Source organism: Drosophila bipectinata, chromosome XL (genome assembly GCF_030179905.1).
Source record: "Drosophila bipectinata strain 14024-0381.07 chromosome XL, DbipHiC1v2, whole genome shotgun sequence".
Taxonomy (NCBI): Eukaryota; Metazoa; Arthropoda; class Insecta; order Diptera; family Drosophilidae; genus Drosophila; species Drosophila bipectinata.
Window position 1 is genome coordinate 22,232,994 of NC_091734.1, and position 19,576 is coordinate 22,252,569.

Here is a 19,576-nt window from a genome sequence, read left to right on the forward strand (position 1 = left end):
CTGAAACTAAGTAGAGATTTTCTTTTTGGTCAGATAATCCGACCTACCTAATTTCGTAAGGATCGGCCAACTTTATCCTATAGCTGCCATATAACTGAACGATCGGAAATGACCCAACTTTTGTGTTTTTGAAGATAGAAAGATGGAACTTAGTACAAATTCTATTTTTGGTCAGTTGATCCAACTAACAAATGTCATATGAATCGGCCGACTATATCCTATTGCTGCCATATAACTGAACGATCGGAAATGACCCAACTTTCGTGTTTTTGAAGATAGAAAGCTGGAACTTAGTACAAATTCTATTTTTGGTTAGTTGATCCAACTAACAAACTTCATAGGAATCGCCCGACTGTATCCTATAGCTGCCATATAACTAAACGATCGGAAATGACCCAATTTTTGTGTTTTTGAAAATAGAATTGCTGCCATATAACTGAACGATCGGAAATGACCCAACTTTCGTGTTTTTGAAGATAGAAAACTGAAACTAAGTAGAGATTTTCTTTTTGGTCAGATAATCCGACCTACCTAATTTCGTAAGGATCGGCCAACTTTATCCTATAGCTGCCATATAACTGAACGATCGGAAATGACCCAACTTTTGTGTTTTTGAAGATAGAAAGATGGAACTTAGTACAAATTCTATTTTTGGTCAGTTGATCCAACTAACAAATGTCATAAGAATCGGCCGACTATATCCTATTGCTGCCATATAACTGAACGATCGGAAATGACCCAACTTTCGAGTTTTTGAAGATAGAAAGCTGGAACTTAGTACAAATTCTATTTTTGGTCAGTTGATCCAACTAACAAACTTCATAGGAATCGCCCGACTATATCCTATAGCTGCCATATAACTGAACGATCGGAAATGACCCAATTTTTGTGTTTTTGAAGATAGAAAGCTGGACATTAGTACAAATTCTATTTTTAGTCAGTTGATCCAACTAACAAACTTCATAAGGATCGGCCGACTATATCCTATAGCTGCCATATAACTGAACGATCGGAAATGACCCAACTTTTGTGTTTTTAAAGATAGAAAGCTGGACATTAGTACAAATTCTATTTTTAGTCAGTTGATCCAACTAACAAACTTCATAAGGATCGGCCGACTATATCCTATAGCTGCCATATAACTGAACGATCGGAAATGACCCAACTTTCGTGTTTTTGAAGATAGAAAACTGAAACTAAGTAGAGATTTTCTTTTTGGTCAGATAATCCGACCTACCTAATTTCGTAAGGATCGGCCAACTTTATCCTATAGCTGCCATATAACTGAACGATCGGAAATGACCCAACTTTTGTGTTTTTGAAGATAGAAAGATGGAACTTAGTACAAATTCTATTTTTGGTCAGTTGATCCAACTAACAAATGTCATATGAATCGGCCGACTATATCCTATTGCTGCCATATAACTGAACGATCGGAAATGACCCAACTTTCGTGTTTTTGAAGATAGAAAGCTGGAACTTAGTACAAATTCTATTTTTGGTTAGTTGATCCAACTAACAAACTTCATAGGAATCGCCCGACTGTATCCTATAGCTGCCATATAACTAAACGATCGGAAATGACCCAATTTTTGTGTTTTTGAAAATAGAATTGCTGCCATATAACTGAACGATCGGAAATGACCCAACTTTCGTGTTTTTGAAGATAGAAAACTGAAACTAAGTAGAGATTTTCTTTTATTCAGATAATCCGACCTACTTTATTTCGTAAGGATCGGCCAACTTTATCCTATAGCTGCCTTATAACTGAACGATCGGAAATGACCCAACTTTTGTGTTTTTGAAGATAGAAAGATGGAACTTAGTACAAATTCTATTTTTGGTCAGTTGATCCAACTAACAAATGTCATAAGAATCGGCCGACTATATCCTATAGCTGCCATATAACTAAACGATCGGAAATGACCCAACTTTCGTGTTTTTGAAGATAGAAAACTGAAACTACGTAGAGATTTTCTTTTTGGTCAGATAATCCGACCTACCTTATTTCGTAAGGATCGGCCAAGTTTATCCTATTGCTGCCATATAACTGAACGATCGGAAATGACCCAACTTTTGTATTTTTGAAGATAGAAAGATGGAACTTGGTACAAATTCTATTTTTGGTCAGTTGATCCAACTAACAAACTTCATAGGAATCGGCCGACTATATCCTATAGCTGCCATATAACTGAACGATCGGAAATGACCCAACTTTTGTGTTTTTGAAGATAGAAAGATGGAACTTAGTACAAATTCTATTTTTGGTCAGTGGATCCAACTAACAAATGTCATAAGAATCGGCCGACTATATCCTATTGCTGCCATATAACTGAACGATCGGAAATGACCCAACTTTCGTGTTTTTGAAGATAGAAAACTGAAACTAAGTAGAGATTTTCTTTTTGGTCAGATAATCCGACCTACCTTATTTCGTAAGGATCGGCCGACTATATCCTATAGCTGCCATATAACTGAACGATCGGAAATGACCCGACTTTTGTGTTTTTGAAGATAGAAAGCTGGCATTTAGTACAAATTCTATTTTTGGTCAGTTGATCCAACTAACAAACTTCATGAGTATCGGCCGACTATATCCTATAGCTGCCATATAACTGAACGATCGGAAATGACCCAACTTTTGTGTTTTTGAAGATAGAAAGCTGGAACTTAGTACAAATTTTATTTTTAGTCAGTTGATCCAACTAACAAACTTCATGAGGATCGGCAGACTATATCCTATAATTGCCATATAACTGAACGATCGGAAATGACCCAACTTTTGTGTTTTTGAAGATAGAAAGCTGGAACTTAGCACAAATTCTATTTTTGGTCAGTTGATCCAACTAACAAACTTCATAAGAATCGGCCGACTATATCCTATAGCTGCCATATAACTGAACGATCGGAAATGACCCAACTTTTGTGTTTTTGAAGATAGAAAGCTGGAACTTAGCACAAACTCTATTTTTGGTCAGTTGATCCAACTAACAAACTTCATAGGAATCGGCCGACTATATCCTATAGCTGCCATATAACTTAACGATCGGAAATGAACCAACTTTTGTTTTTTTGAAGATAGAACACTGAAACTAAGTAGAGATTTTTTTTTGGTCAGATAATCCGACCTACCTAATTTCGTAAGGATCGGCCAACTTTATTCTATAGCTGTCATATAACTGAACGATCGGAAATGACCCAACTTTTGTGTTTTTGAAGATAGAAAGCTGGAACTTAGTTCAAATTCTATTTTTGGTCAGTTGATCCAACTTACAAATTTCATAAGAATCGGCCGACTATATCCTATAGCTGCCATATAACTGAACGATCGGAAATGATCCAACTTTTGTGTTTTTGAAGATAGAAAGCTTGAACTTAGCACAAATTCTATTTTTGGTCAGTTGATCCAACTAACAAACTTCATAAGAATCGGCCGACTATATCCTATAGCTGCCATATAACTGAACGATCGGAAATGACCCAACTTTTGTGTTTTTGAAGATAGAAAGCTGGAACTAAGTTCAAATTCTATTTTTGGTCAGTTGATATAACTAACAAACTTCATAAGAATCGGCCGACTATATCCTATAGCTGCCATATAACTAAACGATCGGAAATGACCCAACTTTCGTGTTTTTGAAGATAGAAAACTGAAACTAAGTAGAGATTTTCTTTTTGGTCAGATAATCCGACCTACCTTATTTCGTAAGGATCGGCCAACTTTATCCTATAGCTGCCATATAACTGAACGATCGGAAATGACCCAACTTTTGTATTTTTGAAGATAGAAAGATGGAACTTGGTACAAATTCTATTTTTGGTCAGTTGATCCAACTAACAAACTTCATAGGAATCGGCCGACTATATCCTATAGCTGCCATATAACTGAACGATCGGAAATGACCCAACTTTTGTGTTTTTGAAGATAGAAAGATGGAACTTAGTACAAATTCTATTTTTGGTCAGTTGATCCAACTAACAAATGTCATAAGAATCGGCCGACTATATCCTATTGCTGCCATATAACTAAACGATCGGAAATGACCCAACTTTCGTGTTTTTGAAGATAGAAAGCTGGCACTTAGTACAAATTCTATTTTTGGTCAGGTGATCCAACTAACAAACTTCATAAGAATCGGCCGACTATATCCTATAGCTGCCATATAACTGAACGATCGGAAATGACCCAACTTTTGTGTTTTTGAAGATAGAAAGCTGGAACTTAGCACAAATTCTATTTTTGGTCAGTTGATCCAACTAACAAACTTCATAGGAATCGGCCGACTATATCCTATAGCTGCCATATAACTGAACGATCGGAAATGAACCAACTTTTGTTGTTTTGAAGATAGAACACTGAAACTAAGTAGAGATTTTTTTTTGGTCAGATAATCCGACCTACCTAATTTCGTAAGGATCGGCCAACTTTATCCTATAGCTGCCATACAACTGAACGATCGGAAATGACCCAACTTTTGTGTTTTTGAAGATAGAAAGCTGGAACTTAGTTCAAATTCTATTTTTGGTCAGTTGATATAACTAACAAACTTCATAAGAATCGGCCGACTATATCCTATAGCTGCCATATAACTGAACGATCGGAAATGACCCAACTTTTGTGTTTTTGAAGATAGAAAGCTGAAACTTAGCACAAATTCTATTTTTGGTCAGTTGATCCAACTAACAAACTTCATAGGAATCGGCCGACTATATCCTATAGCTGCCATATAACTGAACGATCGGAAATGACCCAACTTTTGTGTTTTTGAAGATAGAAAGCTGGAACTTAGTTCAAATTCTATTTTTGGTCAGTTGATATAACTAACAAACTTCATAAGAATCGGCCGACTATATCCTATAGCTGCCATATAACTGAACGATCGGAAATGACCCAACTTTTGTGTTTTTGAAGATAGAAAGGTGGAACTTAGTACAAATTCTATTTTTGGTCAGTTGATCCTACTAACAAACTTCATAGGAATCGGCCGACTATATCCTATAGCTGCCATATAACTGAACGATCGGAAATGACCCAACTTTTGTGTTTTTGAAGATAGAAAGCTGAAACTTAGCACAAATTCTATTTTTGGTCAGTTGATCCAACTAACAAACTTCATAAGAATCGGCCGACTATATCCTATAGCTGTCATATAACTGAACGATCGGAAATGACCCAACTTTTGTGTTTTTGAAGATAGAAAGCTGGAACTTAGTTCAAATTCTATTTTTGGTCAGTTGATATAACTAACAAACTTCATAAGAATCGGCCGACTATATCCTATAGCTGCCATATAACTGAACGATCGGAAATGACCCAACTTTTGTGTTTTTGAAGATAGAAAGCTGGAACTTAGCACAAATTCTATTTTTGGTCAGTTGATCCAACTAACAAACTTCATAAGAATCGGCCGACTATATCCTATAGCTGCCATATAACTGAACGATCGGAAATGACCCAACTTTTGTGTTTTTGAAGATAGAAAGCTGGAACTTAGTTCAAATTCTATTTTTGGTCAGTTGATCCAACTAACAAACTTCATAGGAATCGGCCGACTATATCCTATAGCTGCCATATAACTGAACGATCGGAAATGAACCAACTTTTGTTTTTTTGAAGATAGAACACTGAAACTAAGTAGAGATTTCATTTTGGTCAGATAATCCGACCTACCTAATTTCGTAAGGATCGGTCAACTTTATCCTATAGCTGCCATATAACTGAACGATCGGAAATGACCCAACTTTTGTGTTTTTAAAGATAGAAAGCTGGAACTTAGTTCAAATTCTATTTTTGGTCAGTTGATCCAACTTACAAACTTCATAAGAATCGGCCGACTATATCCTATAGCTGCCATATAACTGAACGATCGGAAATGACCCAACTTTTGTGTTTTTGAAGATAGAAAGCTGGAACTTAGTTCAAATTCTATTTTTGGTCAGTTGATCCAACTTACAAATTTCATAAGAATCGGCCGACTATATCCTATAGCTGCCATATAACTGAACGATCGAAAATGACCCAACTTTGGTCAGTTGATCCAACTTACAAATTTCATAAGAATCGGCCGACTATATCCTATAGCTGCCATATAACTGAACGATCGGAAATGATCCAACTTTTGTGTTTTTGAAGATAGAAAGCTGGAACTTAGAACAAATTCTATTTTTGGTCAGTTGATATAACTAAAAAACTTCATAAGAATCGGCCGACTATATCCTATAGCTGCCATATAACTGAACGATCGGAAATGACCCAACTTTTGTGTTTTTGAAGATAGAAAGCTGGAACTTAGTTCAAATTCTATTTTTGGTCAGTTGATATAACTAACAAACTTCATAAGAATCGGCCAACTATATCCTATAGCTGCCATATAACTGAACGATCGGAAATGACCCAACTTTTGTGTTTTTGAAGATAGAAAGCTGGAACTTAGTACAAATTCTATTTTTGGTCAGTTGATCCAACTAACAAACTTCATAGGAATCGGCCGACTATATCCTATAGCTGCCATATAACTGAACGATCGGAAATGATCCAAATTTTGTGTTTTTGAAGATAGAAAGCTGGAACTTAGCACAAATTCTATTTTTGGTCAGTTGATCCAACTAACAAACTTCATAAGAATCGGCCGACTATATCCTATAGCTGCCATATAACTGAACGATCGGAAATGACCCAACTTTTGTGTTTTTGAAGATAGAAAGCTGGAACTTAGTTTAAATTCTATTTTTGGTCAGTTGATATAACTAACAAACTTCATAAGAATCGGCCGACTATATCCTATAGCTGCCATATAACTGAACGATCGGAAATGATCCAACTTTTGTGTTTTTGAAGATAGAAAGCTGGAACTTAGCACAAATTCTATTTTTGGTCAGTTGATCCAACTAACAAACTTCATAAGAATCGGCCGACTATATCCTATAGCTGCCATATAACTGAACGATCGGAAATGACCCAACTTTTGTGTTTTTGAAGATAGAAAGCTGGAACTTAGTTTAAATTCTATTTTTGGTCAGTTGATATAACTAACAAACTTCATAAGAATCGGCCGACTATATCCTATAGCTGCCATATAACTGAACGATCGGAAATGATCCAACTTTTGTGTTTTTGAAGATAGAAAGCTGGAACTTAGCACAAATTCTATTTTTGGTCAGTTGATCCAACTAACAAACTTCATAAGAATCGGCCGACTATATCCTATAGCTGCCATATAACTGAACGATCGGAAATGATCCAACTTTAGTGTTTTTGAAGATAGAAAGCTGGAACTTAGCACAAATTCTATTTTTGGTCAGTTGATCCAACTAACAAACTTCATAAGAATCGGCCGACTATATCCTATAGCTGCCATATAACTGAACGATCGGAAATGACCCAACTTTTGTGTTTTTGAAGATAGAAAGCTGGAACTTAGCACAAATTCTATTTTTGGTCAGTTGATCCAACTAACAAACTTCATAAGAATCGGCCGACTATATCCTATAGCTGCCATATAACTGAACGATCGGAAATGACCCAACTTTTGTGTTTTTGAAGATAGAAAGCTGGAACTTAGAACAAATTCTATTTTTGGTCAGTTGATATAACTAAAAAACTTCATAAGAATCGGCCGACTATATCCTATAGCTGCCATATAACTGAACGATCGGAAATGACCCAACTTTTGTGTTTTTGAAGATAGAAAGCTGGAACTTAGTTCAAATTCTATTTTTGGTCAGTTGATCCAACTAACAAACTTCATAGGAATCGGCCGACTATATCCTATAGCTGCCATATAACTGAACGATCGGAAATGATCCAACTTTTGTGTTTTTGAAGATAGAAAGCTGGAACTTAGCACAAATTCTATTTTTGGTCAGTTGATCCAACTAACAAACTTCATGAGGATCGGCAGACTATATCCTATAATTGCCATATAACTGAACGATCGGAAATGACCCAACTTTTGTGTTTTTGAAGATAGAAAGCTGGAACTTAGCACAAATTCTATTTTTGGTCAGTTGATATAACTAAAAAACTTCATAAGAATCGGCCGACTATATCCTATAGCTGCCATATAACTGAACGATCGGAAATGACCCAACTTTTGTGTTTTTGAAGATAGAAAGCTGGAACTTAGAACAAATTCTATTTTTGGTCAGTTGATATAACTAAAAAACTTCATAAGAATCGGCCGACTATATCCTATAGCTGCCATATAACTGAACGATCGGAAATGACCCGACTTTTGTGTTTTTGAAGATACAAAGCTGGAACTTAGTACAAATTTTATTTTTAGTCAGTTGATCCAACTAACAAACTTCATGAGGATCGGCAGACTATATCCTATAATTGCCATATAACTGAACGATCGAAAATGACCCAACTTTTGTGTTTTTGAAGATAGAAAGCTGGAACTTAGCACAAATTCTATTTTTGGTCAGTTGATCCAACTAACAAACTTCATAGGAATCGGCCGACTATATCCTATAGCTGCCATATAACTGAACGATCGGAAATGAACCAACTTTTGTTTTTTTGAAGATAGAACACTGAAACTAAGTAGAGATTTTTTTTTGGTCAGATAATCCGACCTACCTAATTTCGTAAGGATCGGTCAACTTTATCCTATAGCTGCCATATAACTGAACGATCGGAAATGACCCAACTTTTGTGTTTTTGAAGATAGAAAGCTGGAACTTAGTTCAAATTCTATTTTTGGTCAGTTGATCCAACTTACAAATTTCATAAGAATCGGCCGACTATATCCTATAGCTGCCATATAACTGAACGATCGAAAATGACCCAACTTTGGTCAGTTGATCCAACTTACAAATTTCATAAGAATCGGCCGACTATATCCTATAGCTGCCATATAACTGAACGATCGGAAATGATCCAACTTTTGTGTTTTTGAAGATAGAAAGCTGGAACTTAGCACAAATTCTATTTTTGGTCAGTTGATATAACTAAAAAACTTCATAAGAATCGGCCGACTATATCCTATAGCTGCCATATAACTGAACGATCGGAAATGACCCAACTTTTGTGTTTTTGAAGATAGAAAGCTGGAACTTAGAACAAATTCTATTTTTGGTCAGTTGATATAACTAAAAAACTTCATAAGAATCGGCCGACTATATCCTATAGCTGCCATATAACTGAACGATCGGAAATGACCCAACTTTTGTGTTTTTGAAGATAGAAAGCTGGAACTTAGTTCAAATTCTATTTTTGGTCAGTTGATATAACTAACAAACTTCATAAGAATCGGCCAACTATATCCTATAGCTGCCATATAACTGAACGATCGGAAATGACCCAACTTTTGTGTTTTTGAAGATAGAAAGCTGGAACTTAGTACAAATTCTATTTTTGGTCAGTTGATCCAACTAACAAACTTCATAGGAATCGGCCGACTATATCCTATAGCTGCCATATAACTGAACGATCGGAAATGATCCAACTTTTGTGTTTTTGAAGATAGAAAGCTGGAACTTAGCACAAATTCTATTTTTGGTCAGTTGATCCAACTAACAAACTTCATAAGAATCGGCCGACTATATCCTATAGCTGCCATATAACTGAACGATCGGAAATGACCCAACTTTTGTGTTTTTGAAGATAGAAAGCTGGAACTTAGTTTAAATTCTATTTTTGGTCAGTTGATATAACTAACAAACTTCATAAGAATCGGCCGACTATATCCTATAGCTGCCATATAACTGAACGATCGGAAATGACCCAACTTTTGTGTTTTTGAAGATAGAAAGCTGGAACTTAGCACAAATTCTATTTTTGGTCAGTTGATCCAACTAACAAACTTCATAAGAATCGGCCGACTATATCCTATAGCTGCCATATAACTGAACGATCGGAAATGATCCAACTTTTGTGTTTTTGAAGATAGAAAGCTGGAACTTAGCACAAATTCTATTTTTGGTCAGTTGATCCAACTAACAAACTTCATAAGAATCGGCCGACTATATCCTATAGCTGCCATATAACTGAACGATCGGAAATGACCCAACTTTTGTGTTTTTGAAGATAGAAAGCTGGAACTTAGCACAAATTCTATTTTTGGTCAGTTGATCCAACTAACAAACTTCATAAGAATCGGCCGACTATATCCTATAGCTGCCATATAACTGAACGATCGGAAATGACCCAACTTTTGTGTTTTTGAAGATAGAAAGCTGGAACTTAGCACAAATTCTATTTTTGGTCAGTTCATCCTACTAACAAACTTCATAAGAATCGGCCGACTATATCCTATAGCTGCCATATAACTGAACGATCGGAAATGACCCAACTTTTGTGTTTTTGAAGATAGAAAGCTGGAACTTAGTTCAAATTCTATTTTTGGTCAGTTGATATAACTAACAAACTTCATAAGAATCGGCCGACTATATCCTATAGCTGCCACATAACTGAACGATCGGAAATGAACCATTTTTTGTTTTTTTGAAGATAGAACACTGAAACTAAGTAGAGATTTTTTTTTGGTCAGATAATCCGACCTACCTAATTTCGTAAGGATCGGCCAACTTTATCCTATAGCTGCCATATAACTGAACGATCGGAAATGGCCCAACTTTTGTGTTTTTGAAGATAGAAAGCTGGAACTTAGCACAAATTCTATTTTTGGTCAGTTGATATAACTAACAAACTTCATAAGAATCGGCCGACTATATCCTATAGCTGCCATATAACTGAACGATCGGAAATGACCCAACTTTTGTGTTTTTGAAGATAGAAAGCTGGAACTTAGCACAAATTCTATTTTTGGTCAGTTGATCCAACTAACAAACTTCATAAGAATCGGCCGACTATATCCTATAGCTGCCATATAACTGAACGATCGGAAATGACCCAACTTTTGTGTTTTTGAAGATAGAAAGCTGGAACTTAGTTCAAATTCTATTTTTGGTCAGTTGATATAACTAACAAACTTCATAAGAATCGGCCGACTATATCCTATAGCTGCCATATAACTGAACGATCGGAAATGACCCAACTTTTGTGTTTTTGAAGATAGAAAGCTGGAACTTAGTTCAAATTCTATTTTTGGTCAGTTGATCCAACTTACAAATTTCATAAGAATCAGCCGACTATATCCTATAGCTGCCATATAACTGAACGATCGGAAATGATCCAACTTTTGTGTTTTTGAAGATAGAAAGCTGGAACTTAGCACAAATTCTATTTTTGGTCAGTTGATCCAACTAACAAACTTCATAAGAATCGGCCGACTATATCCTATAGCTGCCATATAACTGAACGATCGGAAATGACCCAACTTTTGTGTTTTTGAAGATAGAAAGCTGGAACTTAGTTCAAATTCTATTTTTGGTCAGTTGATATAACTAACAAACTTCATAAGAATCGGCCGACTATATCCTATAGCTGCCATATAACTGAACGTTTGGAAATGACCCAACTTTTGTGTTTTTGAAGATAGAAAGCTGGAACTTAGTACAAATTCTATTTTTGGTCAGTTGATCCAACTAACAAACTTCATAGGAATCGGCCGACTGTATCCTATAGCTGCCATATAACTGAACGATCGGAAATGAACCAACTTTTGTTTTTTTGAAGATAGAAAGCTGGAACTTAGTTCAAATCCTATTTTTGGTCAGTTGATATAACTAACAAACTTCATAAGAATCGGCCGACTATATCCTATAGCTGCCATATAACTGAACGATCGGAAATGACCCAACTTTTGTGTTTTTGAAGATAGAGGGCTGGAACTTAGCACAAATTTTATTTTTGGTCAGTTGATCCAACTAACAAACTTCATAAAAATCGGCCGACTATATCCTATAGCTGCCATATAACTGAACGATCGGAAATGACCCAACTTTTGTGTTTTTGAAGATAGAAAGCTGGAACTTAGCACAAATTCTATTTTTGGTCAGTTGATCCAACTAACAAACTTCATAAGAATCGGCCGACTATATCCTATAGCTGCCATATAACTGAACGATCGGAAATGACCCAACTTTTGTGTTTTTGAAGATAGAAAGCTGGAACTTAGTTCAAATTCTATTTTTGGTCAGTTGATATGACTAACAAACTTCATAAGAATCGGCCGACTATATCCTATAGCTGCCACATAACTGAACGATCGGAAATGAACCAACTTTTGTTTTTTTGAAGATAGAACACTGAAACTAAGTAGAGATTTTTTTTTGGTCAGATAATCCGACCTACCTAATTTCGTAAGGATCGGCCAACTTTATCCTATAGCTGCCATATAACTGAACGATCGGAAATGGTCCAACTTTTGTGTTTTTGAAGATAGAAAGCTGGAACTTAGCACAAATTCTATTTTTAGTCAGTTGATATAACTAACAAACTTCATAAGAATCGGCCGACTATATCCTATAGCTGCCATATAACTGAACGATCGGAAATGATCCAACTTTTGTGTTTTTGAAGATAGAAAGCTGGAACTTAGCACAAATTCTATTTTTGGTCAGTTGATCCAACTAACAAACTTCATAAGAATCGGCCGACTATATCCTATAGCTGCCATATAACTGAACGATCGGAAATGACCCAACTTTTGTGTTTTTGAAGATAGAAAGCTGGAACTTAGTTTAAATTCTATTTTTGGTCAGTTGATATAACTAACAAACTTCATAAGAATCGGCCGACTATATCCTATAGCTGCCATATAACTGAACGATCGGAAATGACCCAACTTTTGTGTTTTTGAAGATAGAAAGCTGGAACTTAGTACAAACTCTATTTTTGGTCAGTTGATCCAACTAACAAACTTCATAAGGATCGGCCGACTATATCCTATAGCTGCCATATAACTGAACGATCGGAAATGACCCAGCTTTCGTGTTTTTGAAGATAGAAAGCTGAACATTAGTACAAATTCTATTTTTAGTCAGTTGATCCAACTAACAAACTTCATAAGGATCGACCGACTATATCCTATAGCTGCCATATAACTGAACGATCGGAAATGACCCAACTTTCGTGTTTTTGAAGATAGAGAACTGGACATTAGTACAAATTCTATATTTAGTCAGTTGATCCAACTAACAAACTTCATAAGGATCGGCCGACTATATCCTATAGCTGCCATATAACTGAACGATCGGAAATGACCCAACTTTCGTGTTTTTGAAGATAGAAAGCTGGAACTAAGTAGAGATTTTCTTTTTGGTCAGATAACACAGCCACACAAAAAAAAATATTTTTTCGGATCTGGAGGTCAGACCATGTTTACTATATGTTTTCGGGGTCGCTGTATTCGAATCCGAGGTCCAAAAAACCCCAGCACGTCAGGGTTCTGACAGAACCGCAAAAAACCTCATACAAAATTATATTGGACTCCGTAGGTTAGACCATGTTTATTATATGTTTTCAGGGTCGCTGAATCCGAATCCGAGGTCTGAAAAACTCCAGAATGTCAGGGTTACTGACAATACTGTGTAATTGTTGAGCACTCTTTACAATTGACTATGGTAGACGGGAAAGTATGCAACGCTTTAAGTAAGTCATCTCCTTCAAAATGTTTCTTATGTGGGGCTAATCCAAAAGATATGAACAACTTGGATAAATGTTTAAAGCAAAACGTAAAGAGAGAATATTTCGAATTTGGATTATCCCCACTTCATGCAAAAATACGTTTCTTCGAATACTTCCTACATCTTTCCTTCAAGTCTGTCATCAAAACGTGGCAAGCTAGAGGTGCTGAGCAAAAATTAAAAGTTGTTGAGCAATAGCTGAAAATTCAAGCGGCGTTTCGGGACAAAATGGGAATAATAATTATGTTTAACGATGGAAATGTAAATAGAAAGTTTTTTTCAAATCCCTAATTTGCATCTGAAATTACAGGGGTACAAAATAAATTTGTACAAATTTAATGAATACGCTATTGATACTGCTAAGGAATTTATAAAAGAGTATCCATGGTATTATTTGCCAGCTACAGTCCATAAGGTGTTAATCCACGGATCTTCTGCTATAGAGCATTCACTCGAATCAATCGGAGAGCTTTCGGAGGAAGCTGCAGAGTCAAATAATAAAGAACTAAAAAAATGTAGACTCTATCACAGCCGAAAGATGTCACGTATTGTAACAAACACAGACATATTGAATTTTCTTATTTTACGGTCGGATCCAGTTATAACTGGGCAAAGAAAACTTGGAAAGAAGGATAAGTCTATGTTACTTGAATCTGTGTTCGACTTACTAAAGGAGACATTATAAATTGTTGTTTTATGTCGACTGGTCCATAGCTGTGAAATAAATTTGTTTATAATAATCTTATATTGCTTAATTTATTATTTTTTTGATGAATGATGAATGAGTTTAAATAGTGTACAAACTCAACATAAAAGAAAAAGTTATCAATACTAAATGATTAGTTCTAACCGGAAGTTCCTATTGCTACTATATGCAATACATAGTTGTCAGATTTGTATAAAATTTAGTAAGTATGTATAAAACCACACCGAAGTCATAATCTGTCAGTTTAGCCAACATATCTGGAGAAATAAAAAAGTTTTCCATACTAAATTCTTATTTATAACATATCGTTCCTATGATAGCTATATGATATAGACGTTCTATATGAACAATTTTTTGTGTATATGTTTATAATATTTTTTTAGAATTTTTAGAATTTTTTAACAATACAACAACTATAAGTAATTATGATCGCAGCTCCATCCAAGCCGAACCACTGTGCGTTGGCTGACGGCCTAAATGGTCTACACCCACCATATATATTTTTAAGGAATATAATTTGTATATGATTCTGCAAAGGTATAGCAACTTGCGCTTAAAATTCGCTTCTTTTTCTTATTTTTAATTTTATTACCAAATTACAACACTTTTGTCGGACAATTTTTAAAAGTGTCATTAAAAATTATTTTTTTAAGCTTGTTAGAAGGGCGACAGAGAGCATGTAATTATAAGGGTCCTGCTAAAGCAGTGGGTGACAGGGCCCTATTTCAGGGGCATAGGAAACTTATTTGCCTGAGCCCACCGCGCACACAGTGTTTGTGCGTCAGTGTGTGTCATGCTCATAGCCTTACTTTTTACTTATGTATTAAAATCATTTCAATGAATTGTGTGCCAAACACTGTTATGATTGATTGATATATCAGACTGTATAATAATTTACGGGGCTATCTATTAGGGAAAAGTTTGGGAAACTCACGGTATACCGTTGCAACGGTATACAACGCGTTGTTACGCATGGCTTTTGGATTTTCTTCTATTTGTATTGAAAAATAAGTGGGCACTGATTAAACGGGACAAAGCTAGGCTTAACCGATTTTTCAACAAAATGTATTTTTTTAGTAGGAGTATAATATATTAATAAATAAAATAAATCTTTATAAAAAAAACTGACCAATCGATACGCATCCTTGAATTTCTTTAAAAGTCTTTTTTCAGTTCCAATATATATAAGTTTACCTCTTGATAATATAGCTACACGGTCCGCTAGACAACTTGCTGTTTTGGGAAAATTCGTTGAAATAACGATGGTTCTTTTTTTTTTTTGTCTTTGCATAAAACCAACGAACAGGTTTTTTTTTGCTTCATCCATTCCGTCAAATGGCTTGTCAAGCAAAACAATTTCAGTTCTTCCTGCAAAAGCACATAAAGATTGCAATACACATTTTTGTCCAGGTGTAAGTTGATTAATAGAAGCCCTTTCAATGTTTTCCATTTGTAAGTAGCAAATGTATCTTCTCACATCTTCCTTGGCTTCAGAATACTTTAGTCCACGTAGTCTACAACAAAATACCAGGTGGTCAAAAACACTTAATTCAGAATAAAATGTATAGAAAGGTAATGATATTCCAGTATTTAAAAAGGCTTGCCTAGAGTTCCTATATATATTAAATCCAGATATGTATATTTCACCATATGATGGCAGTATTAAGCCACATATCATTTTCATTATTGTGGACTTTCCTGATGAATTATGACCAAGAAGCACAACAATTTCGCCTGGGTAGACGTTAAGTGTAAAGCTACGAACCACGTATGTCTTTCCAAATTTTTTCCATACGTTATGAAATTTTACAGCTGCATTGATTTCAATTGTTGAATCAGATTCAGATTTGAAACTGTCTATATCATATCTTAGTCTAGATCCTAACTCATCTTTGTTACTTTTTCTCGAGTTACCTTGACCATGATAATATTTCCAATAATAAAATGCCCAGTTCAAAGACCATCTATTTGTATCACTATTTTTGAATGTGTCTTGTTTATCAATGAATTTGTCTCTTAATGGTGTCATTTCTTTCATATGATTGGTTCGCTGTGTTTGCATTTTATTAAAAAATGTTATAAAACAAAATTTTTTTATCCAACGATATAAACTACAGTTAAGCATTAAAGACAGCAATAAAAATAAAAATGCTTGAATATAGAAACATATAAATTCGAAAAATAACCCTTGATCATAGTCTATAACTGTAGAGATCATCATCTGTTTTATTGTTAGGTCTTTCGGATAGTCATCGAAACAAATAAATTTTTGAAATCCCAGGCTAAGCGTCACATTACATAACATAACAGAAGCAGCTACATAAAATGCATGTGAACCAAACAGTGCATCTTCTTTTGCCAACATGAAGGGAAAAGGAACTAAAATCCAAATTACGGGAACAATGAATACTATTATTTTCGATGATTGTAGCAAAGTTGAAATAAAAATTATAAAACTAGTAACCGACAAGCAATATGAAAAAAAAAAAAAAAAAATTATAAACCAGGGACATTTTTTTAATGAACTGGATGCACCACTCCATTCAATCTAAAAAAATAAGCTAAATTTATTTTTGTAAACAAAAAAAAAACAAGACGTACCTTTAATAAAAGCGTGATAAGAGCAAAACTTATCAGTAATTGGCAAAATCCGTTTAAGAACCAAGCTGCCATATGTTCAATAGACTTGATGTTATTTATTTTAAATATTAAAATTTGTCCTCTTTCTCGGTCCTGAACAATGAACTAAAGAAAGAAAGAAAGAAAGTAAGAAAACATAAGAATTATACATATTATACAGAATTACATATACATATACATATACATATACATATACATATACATATACATATACATATACATATACATATACATATACATATACATATACATATACATATACATATACATATACATATACATATACATATACATATACATATACATATACATATACATATACATATACATATACATATACATATACATATACATATACATATACATATACATATACATATACATATACATATACATATACATATACATATACATATACATATACATATACATATACATATACATATACATATACATATACATATACATATACATATACATATACATATACATATACATATACATATACATATACATATACATATACATATACATATACATATACATATACATATACATATACATATACATATACATATACATATACATATACATATACATATACATATACATATACATATACATATACATATACATATACATATACATATACATATACATATACATATACATATACATATACATATACATATACATATACATATACATATACATATACATATACATATGTCTTTCATATACATGACGTTTTATAAATGTATATAGGTATATAAGGACTTTATATGTTAATTTTGTTAGGAATGAAAGAGGTGGCTGTATGGTTATTTCATTTTAAATATATAAGTAAATTCTATCAATTTTCAAATTTTTGAAATGAAACCGTTCGTTTGTGATCTCTGTATAGAAAGTCATTCCCTAAAATATCGCTATGGATTAAAACGTCACATTCTAAGAAAACACAATTTCAACAATACAAAAGCCCGATCCTCATGCTATAATTGCTACTTCTGTCCTGAAGTGAAAAAGTACTGGCTCCGAAGTGAATTATACACTTATTTCTTAATGGATCATCCAACGATATTAATGGAAATAATTAACTTAACACGAACTTCAAAATATTTCTTTTAAATTTAAAATATTGGTTTTCATTGTATTTCAAATAAATTTGAACTAAACCTTGTTAAAAATAAAGAGTCCTGTGTAGGGGGGCGTTGGTTCCGCAAAAGACTCCAGAAATGGGGATGAAATGAAAAGTCGGGGGCGTCTTCAATAATTTCCAAAAGAAGCGCGTTCAGCTTTATTGGCTGCGTACATCGAATTGCGGGTGCGCTCTTCAGCGCGGATGCGCTCTTCAGGTGAGCGGCACCACGGCCCCTCACCTAAACATTCCGCCCCCTTGCAATTGCTCGGGTTGCAATAGCTCCCTCGATGTTATGGCTGGTGGCAGGCTCCGGACACGACCCATCCCATGACGGCCGGGCGCCAGACGAGACACTCCGTGTCCTGACTCCCGCGTTCCGTGACCGGTGCCCCTCTTGGCGTGCCTTGCGCCGAGCCCGCGGCTTCGCCACGAGGTGCAGCAGCGTGTGGTGATCCTGACCACACGTCTTACAACCGTCACCCCGCCGACAGGCGAAACCGGGGTGAAATAAACTGCCGCAGCTTCAAGCGCGTCATTAATTTTTTAGGGGAAAGTCCCTGTTACCCGTCATCAGACGAAGAGCACCGGGGGTAGAAATAAAGCTTTTAATAGACACGGGCGCGTCAAAAAATTTCATCCGTCTTTACGAAGGGTTGAAAGGCGTCCGCCCAGTAGATTCGGCATTTTCGATACATTCGTTATGTATGGCGTTACTACGATCACAAAAAAATGCTTCGTATCCCTGTTCAACTCGAAGGCTACGTTCTTCATCTTACCAGATTTGTCCTCCTATGATGGCATCATCGGCCTTGATCTATTCAAATAGGCAGGACCATCACTTGACCTAGCTTCCGGCCTCCTCAAATGGGGCTCCGAAGTAGAAAAGATAGAAATCCAATTATGCCCCAACGTAAATTTTACTGAAGTAGACTGCTCGAACGCACCACCTTCGGTCAGAAAAGCATTTTCAAAAATGCTAAGCGACAGGAAAAATGCCTTCGCGAACACAAATCAGGCGCTACCTTACAACACGTCAGTGGTAGCCACCATCAGGACAGTTGATTAGGAGCCCATTTATCCCAGACCCTATCCGTACCCGATGGAAGCGGCAAATTTCGTCAATGGCGAAATTCAGGACCTACTAAAAAACGGCATAATCCAGAAGTTGAGATCTCCCTACAATAACCCAATATGGGTAGTAGAAAAAAAAGGCACCGACGAATCTGGCAAACGTAAAATGCGGCTGGTATTAGACTTTGAAAAGTTAAACGAGAGGACAATACCGGATCGCTACCTTGCAAATTATCTCTATGATACTAGGGAATTTCGGCAAAGCCAAATACTTCACAACGCTCGATTTGAAGTCTGGCTACCATCAAATTATACTGGCAGAACGTGACCGTGAAAGAACTTCCTTTTCCGTAAACGGGAAAAACACGAGTTTCGCTGACTGCCATTCGGGTTAAGAAATGCTGCCAGCCTCTTCCAAAGAACCATCGACGACATACTGCGAGAGCAGATTGGCAAATTTTGCTACGTCTATGTCGATGATG

General features: G+C 35.4%; 1 long non-coding RNA gene across 3 annotated transcripts in view; it reads right to left on the reverse strand.

The window, feature by feature from the left end:
* LOC122321464 (uncharacterized) overlaps positions 1-19,576 on the reverse strand; it is a 411,747-nt gene that overhangs the window by 228,065 nt on the left and 164,106 nt on the right. For 2 of the 3 annotated variants that reach the window (XR_011443974.1, XR_011443969.1), the window contains 2 exons: positions 16,844-16,987; positions 15,372-16,790 (listed from right to left, as the gene is read on the reverse strand). This is a non-coding gene — a long non-coding RNA (uncharacterized lncRNA). The remainder of the gene's footprint in view (positions 1-15,371; positions 16,791-16,843; positions 16,988-19,576) is intronic. The other variant, XR_011443970.1, reaches the window with a different exon arrangement.